The following is a 16,205-nucleotide window of genomic DNA, read 5'->3' as shown; positions in this document are numbered from 1 at the left end:
GGTTAAAACCTAGGATTTGGGGTTACCATTGCTCCACACCGAGTGACTCCAGCACACGCTGCACGAGGATCCCAAATGGCGTTGTGGCTCGTGGATGGTTGGAGAAAAGGCGTTGCAGAGGCGGATTATATGCGGGTGAAGTCGGAGCTGCAAAGAACGTGCATACCTGCTGGACCTTAAGATGCTGCCGCCGGATGGTGAGTGGCGGTTTCCTGGCCTCAGCACAGAGATTGAGTATGGGACTGGTCCTACAAGCACCTGTGAGGAGCCAAAGCACCTCATGGCGGACAGGGTCAATGATCTTCAAATAAGAATGTCTCGCAGATCCATACACAGCGCACCAGTCGCGAACGCACCAAAGGCCTATAACACTGGAGCAGACAGGCCCTATCCACTCCCCAACACCTGTGGCTAAGGCTCTTTTAAGATATTCAGTGACTTCAGGGTTCTGGCTTTCAGGTCTCTCAGGTGTGGCAACCACGACAATTTGGAGTCAAGATTGAGGCCTAGAAACCTCACTGAGTCTCTAAACTGTAGGATGGTATCCCTCATATACAGGACAGGCACATTAAAAATATGACGAGAACGATTAAAATGAATACGCATACACTTATCTGCAGGAAACTGAAACCCCTCTTCGCAGCCCACTCCTTTAACCTGAGCACTGTATGCTCCAACTGACAGCTCGCTGTTGCAGCACTAGAGGAGGAACAGAAAACAGTAAAATCGTCCACAAATAAGGAGGGGTGCATAGGCCTTCGTACCGTAGATGTGATACTGTTTATGTCTATGGTAAAAGTAATGTAACACAAAACATTGCCCTGAGTGACAATATTCCCTTGCTAAAAACTATCTGACAGTGTGTCACTACTCGAGTCCTAAAAACCGCTGAGACACGAAAGATCGTATGAAGACGGGAAGGTAACCACAAAAGCACCACTGATGCAGTTGTGTGAGAATACAGTGTCTCCAAGTAGGATCGTACGCCTTACTGATATCGAAGAATATGCTGACACAGTGAGGTTTACATAGAAAAGTCTGCTGAATAGCTGCTCTACAGGGCCAGGTTGTCGACAGTGGACCGAAATCTCCGGAATCCATACTGAGAGTGTCTAAGGAGTTGCCTGGTCTCGAATGACCAGGTCAGACGACGGTTAACCATTCACTGCAGGGTCTTTCGTATACAGCTCACTAAGGCAATACTCTGATAATTACTGGGACAAGTGCAGTGCTTTCCTAGTTTGAGTTGGGAAAGTTACTTGTCTGGCATACAAGATTAAAATTTCCAAGGAGGATTTTCTTTAATGCTGCTGCCAAACGACGAAGCATGCAGCACCGTCGTGACTGGGTGCAGTATCACGAGTTTCAGGCAGAGCCAATTCCAGCTGCCACAATGAGAAAGCGAAGTCGTATGTTTCACAATTTATGGATATAAAGTCCAATTTTGCCCTCTCTACAATCGCACGTTAGCCATGAAACGCCGGGTTCTTGCTGACATTGACATTGACAAAATTCTCTACCGCCGTCTAAGCGATGTCAATGGGTGCTGTTTGGAGACATCCCTGTTTGAGTACTGCTGCTATTGGTAAAAGACTGCATTTACCAGAAATACTCCTGATGGCTTCCCATACTTTCCTAGAACAAGTGCAACGGTTCATAGAGTCCAGGAACACTTGCCTTTTCTTGCTGTCCTTAATTACACGTCGAGCCTTGGCTCTCACGACTCTAAAGGCTATGAGGTTGTCTGCTGTAGGGCGGCATTAAAATTGGCGAAGAGTCACACGCCTGTCCCGGATGGCTGAAAGGCACTCATCTGTCCACCAAGGAACAGGTCGCCTCCTAAGACGACCTGAGGACTTTGGGATAGGTAAGTCAGCAGCATGATGGATCACTCGCGTTATGTGGTCCATCCATTCTTGGACACTCTTGCTATGTTCAAACACAGCCAGTCGGCTGAACAGCGTCCAGTTAGCCCTGCTGACCATCCATGTTGGTGGCTTCTCTTCAGGTAGTGCTCCATTCACTAGGTGAATGCAGAGTGGGAAGTCGTCACTGGGTTGAAGGTCATCAATGACCTCCCATTGATGGAGTTTGCGAGGGCTGGACAGCAGAAAGAGAGGTCGATGGCTGAGAATGACCCAGTAGCAGTGGAGAAAAGAGTGTGAGTGCCTATGTTTAAGGTACACAGCTCGTGACACGTCATGAGGTTCTTCAAAGCCCGATCCCGAGGGCAAGTAAAGTTCGAGCCCCACGAAACATCATGGGCACTGAAGTCTCCCAGTAGAAGAAATGGTCACAGGAGTTGTTCCACAAGATATTTGAGAGCCTCAAAGTCTATTCCATCTGTTGGAGCTAGATACAGCGAGCAAACAGTGATCCCCCGATACAAATGAATTTCGACAGTGAATGCTTGCAGGTCAGTAGCAGAGGGGTGATGGACATTATTGACAAACACAGCAACTCCTGTCTTGGCTTTGTGTCCAGTCAGGTTATTCTTTTAGTGAAAGGTATAGCACACGGGTGTCAGTGGCTTTAAAATATGTTTCTTGTAAACACAGGCAGAGGGGTCATTCCTGCACTAGCAGTTTCAGTTCCTTCTCATGTATCCTGAACACATTAGTATTCCATTGTAATATTGAAGCCATCTATTACAGAGGTTAAAGTTTTATCCTGTCTTTCCGCAGTCCGACATCAAGTTCCATTAGCTCTACCGAAGAGTCAAGAGAGTATGACGTTGACATCGTCGGACTGTTTACTTTCCGACTCCGTCGTTGGGTACGCTTCGTCTTTAATTTTTTGCCCTGGGCAGGCTTCGGAGTGGAGGTAGTAGCAGAGCTGGGCAGTGGACCACACTGAATCTTAGGGGGAGTAGGGAGCTTCACAACGTTATCGACCACAGACTTTTCTGATGTTTTGCGAGGAAGCGTAGGCTGTGAAGTAATTGCGGCGGCACAAGTACACTTACAAACGCAGGTGGTAGAGCTAACACTAGCTACCTCCGTTTATGTAGCAGTGTGGCTTTTCTGTACAGGCTGTTTAACAACTGAAACAAAGGAGGTAATGAACGTCGGGGGCTGCACGGTCTTACAAGTCTTCTTGGCCTGATCACGGGCGATGCGTCGTGTGGTTTTAATCTCCTGTATCTTCCGTTCTTCAAGGAAGACACAGCAGTTCCTATTCCAGACGGGGTGAGCCGCAGAGCAATTCACACACTTTGGAGGAGATGAACATCCCACTCCCTCGTTGGCAACCATACCACATTTGCCAAAAGTGGCTTCTCCCTTACATCCAAGATGGTGTGCCTAAATGTCTGGCATTTAAAACAGAGCATTAGGTTGAGGCATAGGGTCGCACCCTTAAGTGAAGGAAACATGCCTTAATATGTTCCGGTAGTTTTGTGCTATTAAAAATGAAGATGAACGAATCGGAGTTAATCACATCGCCTTCCACCTTTTTCATAATATTCTTCACGTCTATAATGCCTTCTTGGGCTCATTCAATTTTCAGGTCTTCTTTGGGGATGTCCACCAGGTCTCTGCATGTCATAACACCTTAACTGTTGTAGTTTAATGTGGCGTCGAACTCCGTTTCAATGGCTTACGCCCTAAGAGTTTTGACCTTCTGCAAGTCTGTTACTTGTTGGGAACGTGATGTTTCCACCAACACTGTCCCATTTCGAAACCGCTTAACTGATTTTAAAGTACCCCCGATCCCCTCTAAACACATTTGTATGTAAAAAAGTGACACTTCGTTTTAACCAATAAAAACACACTCTGACCAGGAGTTACTAAACCCATTGACATTCTGTAACATCACTGAGTCTGGAACACTGGCTACACGAGCGCTCTTATTTCACCGGGTATTAGTACCCACCCATTCAGCTGGGTGGTGGAAGAGAGAACTTCTAAGGACCCATCTCGATCCCTTGAGCAGACAGGTAAATAAAAGTCCACCTAGACAGAGCTCCTGTGACTAGGTAAGCTTTATACAACTGAGGTTCGGCAGGTTCCCCAGAAGTTACTCTCTAACGACTGTTCTACTTCAACAGCCACGCATGTCATCAGAGCTCTGCACACCTTGAGGTTGAGGGTTTTTTTATAAGGGGTTTTTACCATCCTCGCGATCAAGTCCTGTGACACACAACGTTCCACTGGCGCGCCATACAGCGGTCGCTGAAGCGTGGGCAGAGCTTACGGTGACAGAGGGGCACTGGTGGTGCTTACCAGTCCCCAGCTCAGCCAAGCCCGCAGCCAGCAAACGAATGCTGAGCCCATCAGGGCGAAAACAATAACTTCATAGTAACTGTGTTTTTCGTCATTAGTGGTGAATGTAATCTTGAAAATGATGTCTCAGTCGTGAATTTTGGTTAAGAAGTACGGGAGATATGGCGTGCCGACAGAAAAACACGATTGAGTTGTGATACACACGATTTGTGGTATGAACTCAAGAACGTCCTGCAGACGCCTGTTTAAGTAACTAGGGATACCTGCTTCTAGTTCCCAATATATTCAGTCCTTAATGAAGTTTTTCATTAAAGTAGAACTATTTTTCAAACCAACAGCTTACTTCAGGAAGAAGAATCATCTTCATAAAGATATAAAATCACTTACTTTGGTCCAGAAAGGTGATCATTATTCAGTAGCATACAGTTTCAATAGCTTGACAGCAGGCATAATAAGTTTATTACCAGTTAAAGGTCAGTTTAAGAGGAGCTTAAAGGATTTGATGGTAGCCAACTCCTTCTACCCCAATAACGACTTTTTTGGCAGCACAGGATGATGTATATCTGATACTAATAATACCGAATAGTGCGAGTATTAAGCACAATTTGACTTCTGAAAAATTTCGTGGCGTTAATGCGATCACTGTAAATAAATGGTGTGAAATGATTTTTTTGTTTCACGATGCACCTCTGTGTATCAAACATTTACATGTTCTGTGACAAGACATTTATTACCTTGCAAATGAAAATATATTTAATTTTTTTTTCTTTTACCTTTTCCACAGCCATGAGGAGCATTTCACGTCGGATCTCTGGAAGGTAGATTAGCATAACTGTTTTTCATTGTAAATATTTATTACGTATTCTGTGTTTTTTGACATATTCTGTATCCTGGAGGATCTCCTCACTAGGATTTATTGGAACGAAAAGTACATGTAATCTGATCTAATTTAATTGGAACCATTACCATCCGCCGTGCTCTGTACAGTAGGTTGCAGCGTACACATGTAGATTTCGATGTATCTCCAATGAGTCGTTTACACACAGGGTGACTGAAAATTATCTTACCACTCGAATGGGATGCTTATGTATCTACAAGGGTTAGAACTTTAATAGTGGCAACTATTTATTCACAGCTCGTACAAAATAAATGCGTGTTTCAAAGTTTTACTCACCTTCAGAGTAGTCACCAGCATTGTGTATAACCCGTTGGCAGCGATATGGAAGTCGTAGGATACTCTTAGCAGTGCCAGTTGTGTTGACAGTTCGAGCGACACGGTCTATTGCCCGACGAATCTGTAGCAGTTCTGAAGCGAATGGCGTGAAGTGTTTCCTTCGGTTTAGAAATCGAGTTGAACTCACGAGGGCTTAAGTCAGGGGAGTGCAGTAGTTCCCATCAGTCAGACAAATCAGTAACAGCTTGCACTGTACGTGGTTGAGCATTGTACTGCAAAATGACAGTCAGGTCCTGCAGAAAGTGTCATCACTTCTGTCTCTAAGCTGGTCGTAGGTTGTGTTCCAAAAATGAACACCATAGAGACATAAGTGATGACACTTTCTGCAGGACCTGACTGTCATTTTGCAGGACAATGCTCAAGCACATATAGTGCAAGCGTTAGTGATTTGTTTGACTGATGGGGCTGCTAAGTGCTATACCACCTACAGCACTACCCTGACTTAAGCCCTCGTAAGTTCAAATCGATTTCTAAACTGAAGGAAATACTTTACGGCGTTCGCTTCAGAATTGCTACAAATTCGTCGGGCAATAGACCGCGCCGCTCTAACTGTCAACACAATTGGCACTGCTTAGAGTATCCTACGACTTCCACATCGCTGGCAACGGGTTATACACAATGCTGGTGACTAATTGAAAGGTCAGTAACTATTTTTTGTTCGAGCTGTAAATAAATAGTTGCCACTATTAAAGTTCCAACCCTCGTATTAACCATGCACCAAACATGTATGATACTCAACTTTAGCATAATAATTAAACAAACGTGAGCCAATAGGCTATTTATCTATGTGTGCTATGAGCTTTACTGTTCTTTCTTTTTCACTGGTGAGGTTCCATAACGGCTGACCGGTTTACACTGCAGAAAAGCAGAGTTGTAGCAAGCTTCATGGAAGCGCATGGTTCGCTGAATGTAGTCCGTTTAACAATTCGCCGCCTTTATCAAGAGATTGTGGAAACTTCATCAGTAGCAGGCAACTATCAAGTAAACGCAGGACGTGGAAGACCAGGAGGATCTGAAATGAATGTTTCTTTCGAACAATAAGATGTAACGCATATTCGTCTGAAATCAACTGGAAGCCACACTTTTGAAACTGGTATTTCCCAATCAGCTGGGTGGGATATCTCTAAATACGAATTTGGGATGCGACCATACCACATTTAAATTCTCTGATCACTACCAATGGAGTATATGCGAGTTAGAGATAAATGCTGGAAGATTTTAGCTGAATTAAGAAATTTTCAAAACGACGTTTGGATGGTACTGGCATTCAGCGACGAGGCTAACTTCCACAAAAGAGGATCTGATAACAGACGTAAAACCATTTCTTGGAAGAGTGAAAATTCTCATAAAATTCGTGGACATGAACGTGACTCCCATAAGATGAGCACTGCTGGAGTGATGGGGACCCTCTCTCTCTGTCCGAACAGGCCTCTGAAGGCCCAACGGTACCGACCGACAGCCGCGTCATCCTCAGCTACTCAGTCTGCCTCACAGGGCCTGAGGCGATCCCGCTTGCCAATAGCACTCGGCGGACCGGACGGTCGCCCATCCAAATGCTAGCCAAGCCCGAAAGTGCTTAACTTTGGTGAAGTAATAGGACCCTGCTTTCTTTGATAACCCTACAGTCAATAAAGATGTGTTCTTAAGGAGGCTGCAAGAGTACACTGCTGATGAAATTCCGCTACATATCCGACACATGTTTTTTCTTCTACCAAGGAGGTGCACCACCGCATTTCGCACGCACTGTTCATATATATATAGACTAAACATTTCCCGTTTGATAGACTGGTCGTGGTGGACCATTGCGCTTGCTTCCACAATCACCAGATCTGACACTCTATGATTTTTGACTGTTGGGAATGATCAAGGAGCTTCTATACAGCGGGAAAATGAGCTTCAGTTGACCGAATACGAAAAGTGTTGTTACTCTACACCCCATGAAATGTATATACTGGATTTACGTGCTACGGTTAATCGTCGGCTTAAATGTGTTACACCTGCAGCCAAACAATTTGAGATCACTATGTAAATTATAAATTATGGTAACTTTCATTTAAATTCATTTAAATACTGTTTGCATGATTGGAAATTTGCGTGATAACTTAAATTTGAAACATCCTCCACACAAGTCGGTAGTTACATCTACGTCTGAGGATTTCTCTCCTAAGAACGGCATACTGTGTTCTATTAGTAGTGTGCTTGTAGCCCGTATGTATGAATTCTACAATGAAATCAACAGGAGGAATAAAACGTTTGCGAATTAGAGAATATAGCATCAGGGCTGCGATTTACATCGCATAATGCTACGCTAAATGAACTGGCACATTCCGAAGATGGATGTAAAATGTGTAGAGTTGCGCTCTACGGAAACAACGGTTTGGTAGGCTGGTACAGAACAGCAGTGGTAGGACTATCTACAGTATTGGCGTAGTGTTGGGGAAAGATAGATAAGTGAATGTGTGAGAGAGAAAGTGGGAGCCTACGACTTCTCTTTGTTTTCTTCTTTGTTTGTTTGTTTTGCACGTAACTAGATCCGATAATTTCCAGCGTTAGTTCATTGTGTATTTTACATCCTTACAAAATATAAATTGCGTTTTATAAGGAATAAAAATTAGGTGACCACACAACTTCTGCTCTCTTATGTAACTAAAGCAAACACTTTCGATGCATGTAGAGTTGACATGCACTTTTTGACGCTTGAGCAGCGCGGGATTAGCCGAGCGGTCTCAGGCGCTGCAGTCATGGACTGTGCGGCTGATCTCGGCGGAAGTTCGAGTCGTCCCTCGGGCATGGGTGTGTGTGTTGGTCCTTATGATAATTTAGGTTAAGTAGAGTGTAAGCTTAGGGACTGATGACCTTAGCAGTTAAGTCCCATAAGATTTCACACACATTTGACCATTTTTTATGCATGTTCAGTTAACACGCGCATACATAAAAAGTATACATAATTATTGTTGTTATTTGGCACTCAACAGAACGATTTTCATCATGGTCAAAGGAAAAAGTTTCTTGTTATTACTGACAAGTGCGACAGTAGTTTAGAAATAACAGAAACATGTTTTAGATAAGCTCGACGAAGTAGTGAAGCGATGTTTAATATTTTATTTTGTGTGTGTGTGTGTGTGTGTGTGTGTGTGTGTGTGTGTGTTCTCATTTTTTAATTTTGCCTTTTTTTTGAGGAAATTGCGTTTCCTAGTGCTGTAGGATAAATCCGTATTATTTTCTTTTATTTTTGCAACATCCCTCAGTTTCACGTTACAAATCAACAATTTTCGAATAAAACCTGTATTAAACATAGAAAATTTTAATTTTTGCTATAAATGCAATTTATTTTTGAGGAACAGACAGGAGGATAACTACGTAGAACAAAAATATCCTCAGGTTACGCTGCCCTTTGTGCAGGGTGATTCTGAATTCAGGTTACGTACTTCTTAGTAGACCAGGTCTTACATAGGAGCCCATGTCCGAGAACGTCATCCAACGACGCTAAAGAGCGTCAAAGTTATAGGTACCTGAACCTGTAAATATAGTATATACAGGGTGATTCGATGATGAAGTTACAAACTTTCTAGGGTGATGGAGAAGGATAAATGAATCAATTTGAGGTAAGGATTTCTGAACGAGACACAAAATATTCGAAAGTTATAAGCGAAAACAGTTCTGATTCAACTGACAGTGGAGTACATGTACTGGTATGTTGTTACTGAGATTTTAGGATAGGTGACTTGCAGAGGCGGTTGTATGGACCAAAAAAAAGGAAAAATATCCAATAAATAGTGGCTCTAAAATGCTTACCTGAGGAACTATGAGCACTTGTTCAACTTCGCTACTGTAAAACACATCTCGTCTATTTAACATGTACTCAAAGCTCTTAAGATATGCAGTTTAGATCCCATGTTTACTGCTCATTTTTTCTTGTTTCGGTGCAGACTACCACCTCTGAAAGTTGCCTACTCTACAACCTTAGCAACAACAGTACCGGCACGGGTTTTGCTTATAACTTTCGATTCGTTCGTTTCCGGAACAGGGACCCTTACCTCAAATTGATACACTTGGCCTTCTCCATCATCCTAAAAAGTTTGTAACGTCATTACGGAATCTCCCTGTATATACATACATTTACATATAACTCTAGCACTCTGCAGCGTCGTTGCATGCCGTTTCCGGACATAGGTTCTTATGTAAACCCCTGCAGCCTCTATAAGTGTGTAATATGAACTGTGGAACACGCTGTATATCCGCACTCTGTTTCTAGACGGTTCACCGCTTCCGGTTTCTTGGTGAATCTATTAAGACACTGATCGCATACGCAGAACAAAGCGATCGAAATGAGGTACCGCACCGGCCGGGGTGGCTGAGCGGTTCTAGGCGCTACAGTCTGGAACCGCGGGACCACTACGGTCTCAGGTTCGAATCCTACCTCGGGCATGGATGTTTGTGATGTCCTTAGGTTAGTTAGGCTTAAGTGGTTCTAAGTTCTAGGGGACTGATGACTTCAGAAGTTAAGCCCCATAGTGCTCAGAGCCATTTTTTTTAAGTACCGCCCGATAGGTATGCAACACCCCCAAGGTATTGATAACGTAGTTGCTGTCTTTACTCACGAAAGCTACCAGGAAAACTACCGTAGTCTAAGCTTACCTACGATAGTGCGTCACAGCCTACGGTAGTAGAACGTGCGATATAAGTCAAGGAAAATAAAATGAATTGCAAAACTGAATCAGTTACTGTTCACTGTAGACACTTTCACTGTACTTGTGTAGTGCAGACTAAAGGAAGCGGAGCTTAGAAGTGCTCGCGGAGCGGCGTGGCAGCGTGCAGGCGGGAGCGTGGCGACCGGCCTGCGGCCTGCGCTCCCCTCCCAGCCTATTAGCAGCAAATCAGCGGCTCTATTCACAGCCATTAAATTGGCAACAGTGGCCGAGTAGTGTGTAATTTATCGGAACAAATTGGGCACGCCGAAACACGCTAATTTCTGGCCCCGCTCACAGGCCCCCGGGCACAACTGTCAATTTGCTGCGAAACAGCTGGCCAGTGTAACTGTCACTCCTAAGTGGCTCCATTCTGCGGAGAACGCTGACAAACAAACCGGCAAGTAGATTCCGAGCCGCCAGTGACGATCCTTTTCTGCGACTGTAATCAGCGGGGGATTGATTGTCTATTTGTTGCGGGCAGAATATTCGCGTCCGGTATAAATCGCTTAATTCCCCGCCGCGCGGCGACTCATTCTCCGCGGCAGCGGATCTGTCTAAAATCCGAATTAGATTTCCATACAGAGAAAGATTACAATCGCACCACAGAGCTGGGTGGACCCTCTTTTAGTGCGACACGGAGCTAACACCGTCCGTCTCCCCAACGGCACAGCTCCGCAGATTACGCGGACGCGAATTCTGAGGGCTACAATTTCGATTCTTCGTCCGACCAATTTGGGATTTCTGAAACTCACTGGAAGCTTCGTAATAAAATATAGGGTATGTCAAAAAGGTAAGTTCGATTTGAAACGACTGTACAGTGGGTCCCAGTAGGAATGGCCAATATTCTGGAATATTACAGGAACGATCATTTGAAGCAGAGACAAGGGTATCGTCAGGAGTAGCCCAGGGATGTGCGGCAGGACTACTATTATGTTCTGTATACGTAAATTATCTGCGGAGGACAGGGTGAGGAGCAGTCTGCGGTTGTCCGCTGATGAAGCTGTGGCACACGGGGAAGGTGTCAAAGATGAGTGACTATAGGACGATACAAGATGTCTTATACAAAGTTTCTACTTGGCAACTGACTCTATATGTGGAAAAATGTAAGTTAACGCGGATGAGTTGGGAAAACAAACCCGTAATGTTCGGGTATAGCATTAGTTGTGTCCTGCTTGACACAGTCACGTCCTTTAAATATCTGGGCGTAACGTTGCAAATCGATATGGAATGGAACGAGCGTGTGAGGATTGTGGTAGGGAAGGCAAATGATCGACTTCGATTTAATTAGAGAATTTTAGAAAAGTGTGGTTCAGTTGTGGGAATCACTGGAGGTAAAGCGACCTTCTTTCAAGGAAAATTACTGAGAAAATCTAGAGAACCGGAATTCCAAGCTGACTGTCGAATTCTCCTTCTGGCGCCAACATACGTTTCGCTTGAGGACCACGAGGATAAGATACGAGAAATTAGGGTTCGTAAGAAGGCGTATAGATAGGTGCTTTTCCCTCGCTCTGCTTGCGAGTTGCACAGGAAAGAAAATGACTAGTATTGGTACAGGGTACCTTTCGCCACGCACCGTACGGTGGACTGCGAAGTATGTACGTAGAGGTGGATATAAAAACAAAACGCTTCGGGTGGACATGTACCATATTTCGGATGCTTTCCTAGACAGAATATTGTACATTTAATGTACATTCTTATTTATTTTCTATATCATTCAATACACCGTCAGGTTTACAAATGGTTCAAATGGCTCTAAGCACTATGGGAGGTCATCAGTCCCCTAGACTTAGAAACTACTTACACCTAACTAACCCAAGGACATCACACACATCCATGCTCGAGGCAAGATTCGAACCTAGACCGTAGCAGGCGCGCGGATCCGAACTGAAACGCCTAGAACCGCTCGGCCGCAACAGCCGGCGTCAGGTTTACAGATGTACAATATTTTCTTCGTGTGGAGTACCACAGCCGTATTTTTGTTCAAGAACATTTTGAGGTTTTCCACCTCGGCTATTTTCACAAGTATTAGGTTTATTATATGTTGCACTGCTGGCCAATTTCGGCCTTACAGGCCATTTTAAACCGCGGCTGGTTTTAATCTGACGCTTGCACATTATGTTTTCTTGTGCTTGCTTTAAAATCGGCTATCTCCGCCGTTTAGTAAAACGTGGATACCTACTGCGCTTCAGAATGGCCTGAAAGATCGAAATTGACCATTCGTGCAAAATATAATAAATTGAATACTTGTGAAAACAGCCGAGGGGGAAACCCTCAAAACGTCCTTTAACAAGTTCAGTAGTTAGTAAAAAATTACAGCATGCGCTCTTTCATAAAGCATCAATCGAAAAATGGGTTTTTAACACATTCATATGGTACATATCACATTACAGCTGTTCTATAGTACACAGTCAATGTTGGAATATCCCACCGTCAACATAAACAGATTCGCGCTGTCTTGGGAGAACATGGTACCTGTCCGAGTGCCCCTGCACGTTCCGTAACGAGAGCACCAGCGTCCATGATGCGGCCAAGCAGTTCGTCTCGTGTATTCATCTTTCGCTTGTACCTGTCACACTTCATTCAGCTCCATAAACAGAAACCTAATGTCGTAGGTCTGGCGGTCTTGGTGGCCAGTTAATCCTGGCCATATCAACACATTTTATGTAACGTGTATTGGCAAGGGTGAGTGGGTTCTATACGCCCACTCCATAAAAATTAAAAAAACAAGAAACTTGTTCATTTTTGTTGACTTTCATTAACAAAAGCTACGGTCGCAGGTTCGAATCCTACCTCGGGCATGGATGTGTGTGATGTCCTTAGGTTAGTTAGGTTTAAGTAGTTCTAAGTTCTATTGGACTGATGACCACAGCAGTTGAGTCCCATAGTGCTCAGAGCCATTTGAACCATTTGAACCATTAACAAAATATTTTTGAAGAGGTACTGATCTGTAAATAGACTGAGAACCCAAGAATATCTTTTAGCACACACTTACCAATACCAACGCGCTTTCTAGAACATATACTACTAAAGGGGGCTTACATTATGACCAACACAAAAAATTAAAAAAACAAATTTCGTTAATTGTTGTTAACTTTTCAAAGATATATTCTAGTGTAAATAAGGCCTTCAACCTGAAAATATTAACTATGACATTCATTCATTGTACTAAGACTTAAATTTGTGGAGTACGTTTAGATGAAAAAAGTTTTAACATCTATGGAATCTTGTAGAATACTTCATTAAAAGCATCAAATACTTTTGACAAAATTTTAAAACGAGTAGTACCTGGCTAGATTGCAATATTTTCAAAAGGTGGCCATAAAGTACCCCCCCCCCCCCCCCCACACACACACACACACTTACCTTGCTATTGCAAGAGTTAGTTGTGCTTCCACGACCAATCTGCCGATTAGGTAAAGTGTTGTTGAGATGTTCACTCACACATCTGACAAAATGTGGAGGAGATCTGTCGTGCTGGAAATACATTGCTGTCCAGGTGGCCAATAGAACGTCCTCGAGGTGTTCAACAAAGGAATTTTCTGAAAAATGTAAGTAAATCTCTCCCGTCATTCGCTCTTCTAAAATGACCATCCGTAATATAGCACATGTCCATTTGAAATTTTGCTTCAAATGAGCGTTCCTGTCGTATCCCTGAATATTCACCATTCCTCCTGGGACGCTCTGTACTTCCACATCAACGAATATTGGAATTCCTGTAACCGTCTTTCAAATCTTTTCTCTGGAAACGGCACAAAACTTGCGGAAATCTGGAGTCTCTCTCCTATTCGACTAAGGAATTTTCGTAGTGAGTTTATCATATTCTTACGTTATGGAGGTTCACATTTCTACTTAAATGGAACGTAGGCCCATCACTGAACACTAAACGTTAAAGGAAATTGTTATCTCCCGTCTCCACGTCCAGAACGAGTCCACAAAACGCTACAGACTATATTGTCTATCACCATCACGAAGACTTGTATCAGTTCAATCCTATAGCGTTTGAAACTCAAACGTTGCTGAAAAACACGCCAAATACGCGTGACGTCACATGTGCTGGACTGCTGTTAGTACGGCGCAAAGATGATGGCACTTTGGGACATGCAGTGTATCGAAAATCGACTCATACAGATTTATATTTACGTGCAAATAGCTGCCACCATCTTTCGCACACGATGAGTGTACTCAGAACTCTGGTACAGAGAGCACACGTCATTGCTGACGAGAGCAGTCTGGAGGACGAGCTTCTACACCTGAGGAGGTTTTTGAAGCCAACTGGTACTCTCCACAGCAGACACGTAAGGCACTACAAATGAAATCAACAGTGGGCACAAGACACGGAAAGTTTTAAATCCGTGGCTTTCCTGCCATGCGTGGGAAGCCTTTCGTCAAAAATAGGACGGATCCTCAGTAAACACAAAGTGAAAGTGACTTATCGCCGTCCACCACAGAGTGGGTTCCGTTAAAGATGATTTGGTGCATCGGAAGCCTGGGGTTTGTAAGATCCTCTGTGAGTGCGGCCGTTCATACAACGGACAGACGACACGTACAGTCCAGGAGAGATGCAGAGAGCACCGCAGGTACACGCGTGTCTTACACTCTAATAAATCTGCGGTGGCGGACCACTGTATTGAAACTAGGCACTCTATGATGTATGATAATGTCGAAATTTTATCCTCGACTTCATCTTTCTGGGACTCAGTAGTGAAAGAAGCAATTGAAATACGGTTGGCGACGAATTTAATTAATGAAGATAGCGGCTTCAGCTTGGACAAATTATGGAATCCGGCAATTTCTGTAATTAAATCACAAAGACGTCGCGACGGTACGGCTCTCCGTGACACATCAATATCACCTTGTGGAATGACTGTTCAGCTATAGATTTAATTTCCATGCATATGTTGCACCTCTTTCCACCTATCAACGGCTCTGGCGCCTTGTGTATCTTTGGCCGCATACGCAGTGGCTCGGTCCTCGTGTTTAAAAGGACGGAGCAAGTACTGGAGCGTTAGCCGCCTCAGCTCACTCTGAAGATGGATGGACGGTATTCAGCCGAAATATTAGAAGAAGAAGCTGGATTTATGCGGCTACACTCCCGAAACGTATGGAGCAGTCTTTACGCCGCGAAAACATGAAGATGCACGAATCTTCTTATTGTTTGTAGCGAAATATTTCAGTAAAATTTTCGTTCGCTGTGTTTAATTTCGGCGAGTGTTCCAGTGGTCGGTAGAAGTTTTCATTTTAGGTGAGAAATTGTGTGAAGTTTTTGTAATATTGGTATTACGTATGGTTTAGTAGTACTAATAAAATTACTTGCTTTCTTAGTAGAGAGCGAAATTCGGGATCAGTATTGTTAGTTCTTTAACAAGTTCTAGTGTTGTAATTGACCTTAGGTAACGCAGAAGTTAAGTTTTTTCAGTAACTGTTAACATTTCACCATAAGTAGGAGTGTGGGATTTGTCGTAGGTTTTTGAGTAGTGGGTTACGATGTGAGATTGTTCAAAGTATTTTCATTGAGGAGCGGGGGAATGCAGTGGGCATTCTAGCGAGATCCTCTCTAGGGAATGTAAAATCTGTAGTAGAAATAAGTTGATAAAGGAGCAGGAGCGTAAGATCTGTGCCCTTCAGGTGCAGTTAGAAAACGCAAAGGAGAAACTAAATTGGATGAGGAAGGTGAAGAGCACTGGGGAATGGGAACTGGCAGTTGGCAAGAAGGCAGGTTTGAGGAGGAGATATTCAGACAGTTGTACTATGCGTATAACCAATAGATTTCACCAACTGCCAGAGTTTAGTGGAGAGGAGTCTCTTGTAGCTGTAGATATAGTACTCAGCAGTTAGTGAGCCTAAGTCAGTTGCAAATTCTGACAGAAAAAAGAAGGTTCTGCTGATAGGTAGTTCGTATGGCAGAGGTGTCGGCCAGCAGTTGTCGGAAGTATTAGGGAGTGAGTACCAGGTCACCAGCATTATGAAACCTTGTGCAGGATTGGCTCAGGTGACTGTTAACATATGGGAGTTATGTAGGAATTTTACGAAAGAGGATCAGGTAGTGATTGTGGGTGG

The sequence above is a fragment of the Schistocerca gregaria genome, chromosome X (assembly GCF_023897955.1).
Source record: "Schistocerca gregaria isolate iqSchGreg1 chromosome X, iqSchGreg1.2, whole genome shotgun sequence".
Taxonomy (NCBI): domain Eukaryota; kingdom Metazoa; phylum Arthropoda; class Insecta; order Orthoptera; family Acrididae; genus Schistocerca; species Schistocerca gregaria.
This window is presented reverse-complemented; position numbering follows the sequence as displayed.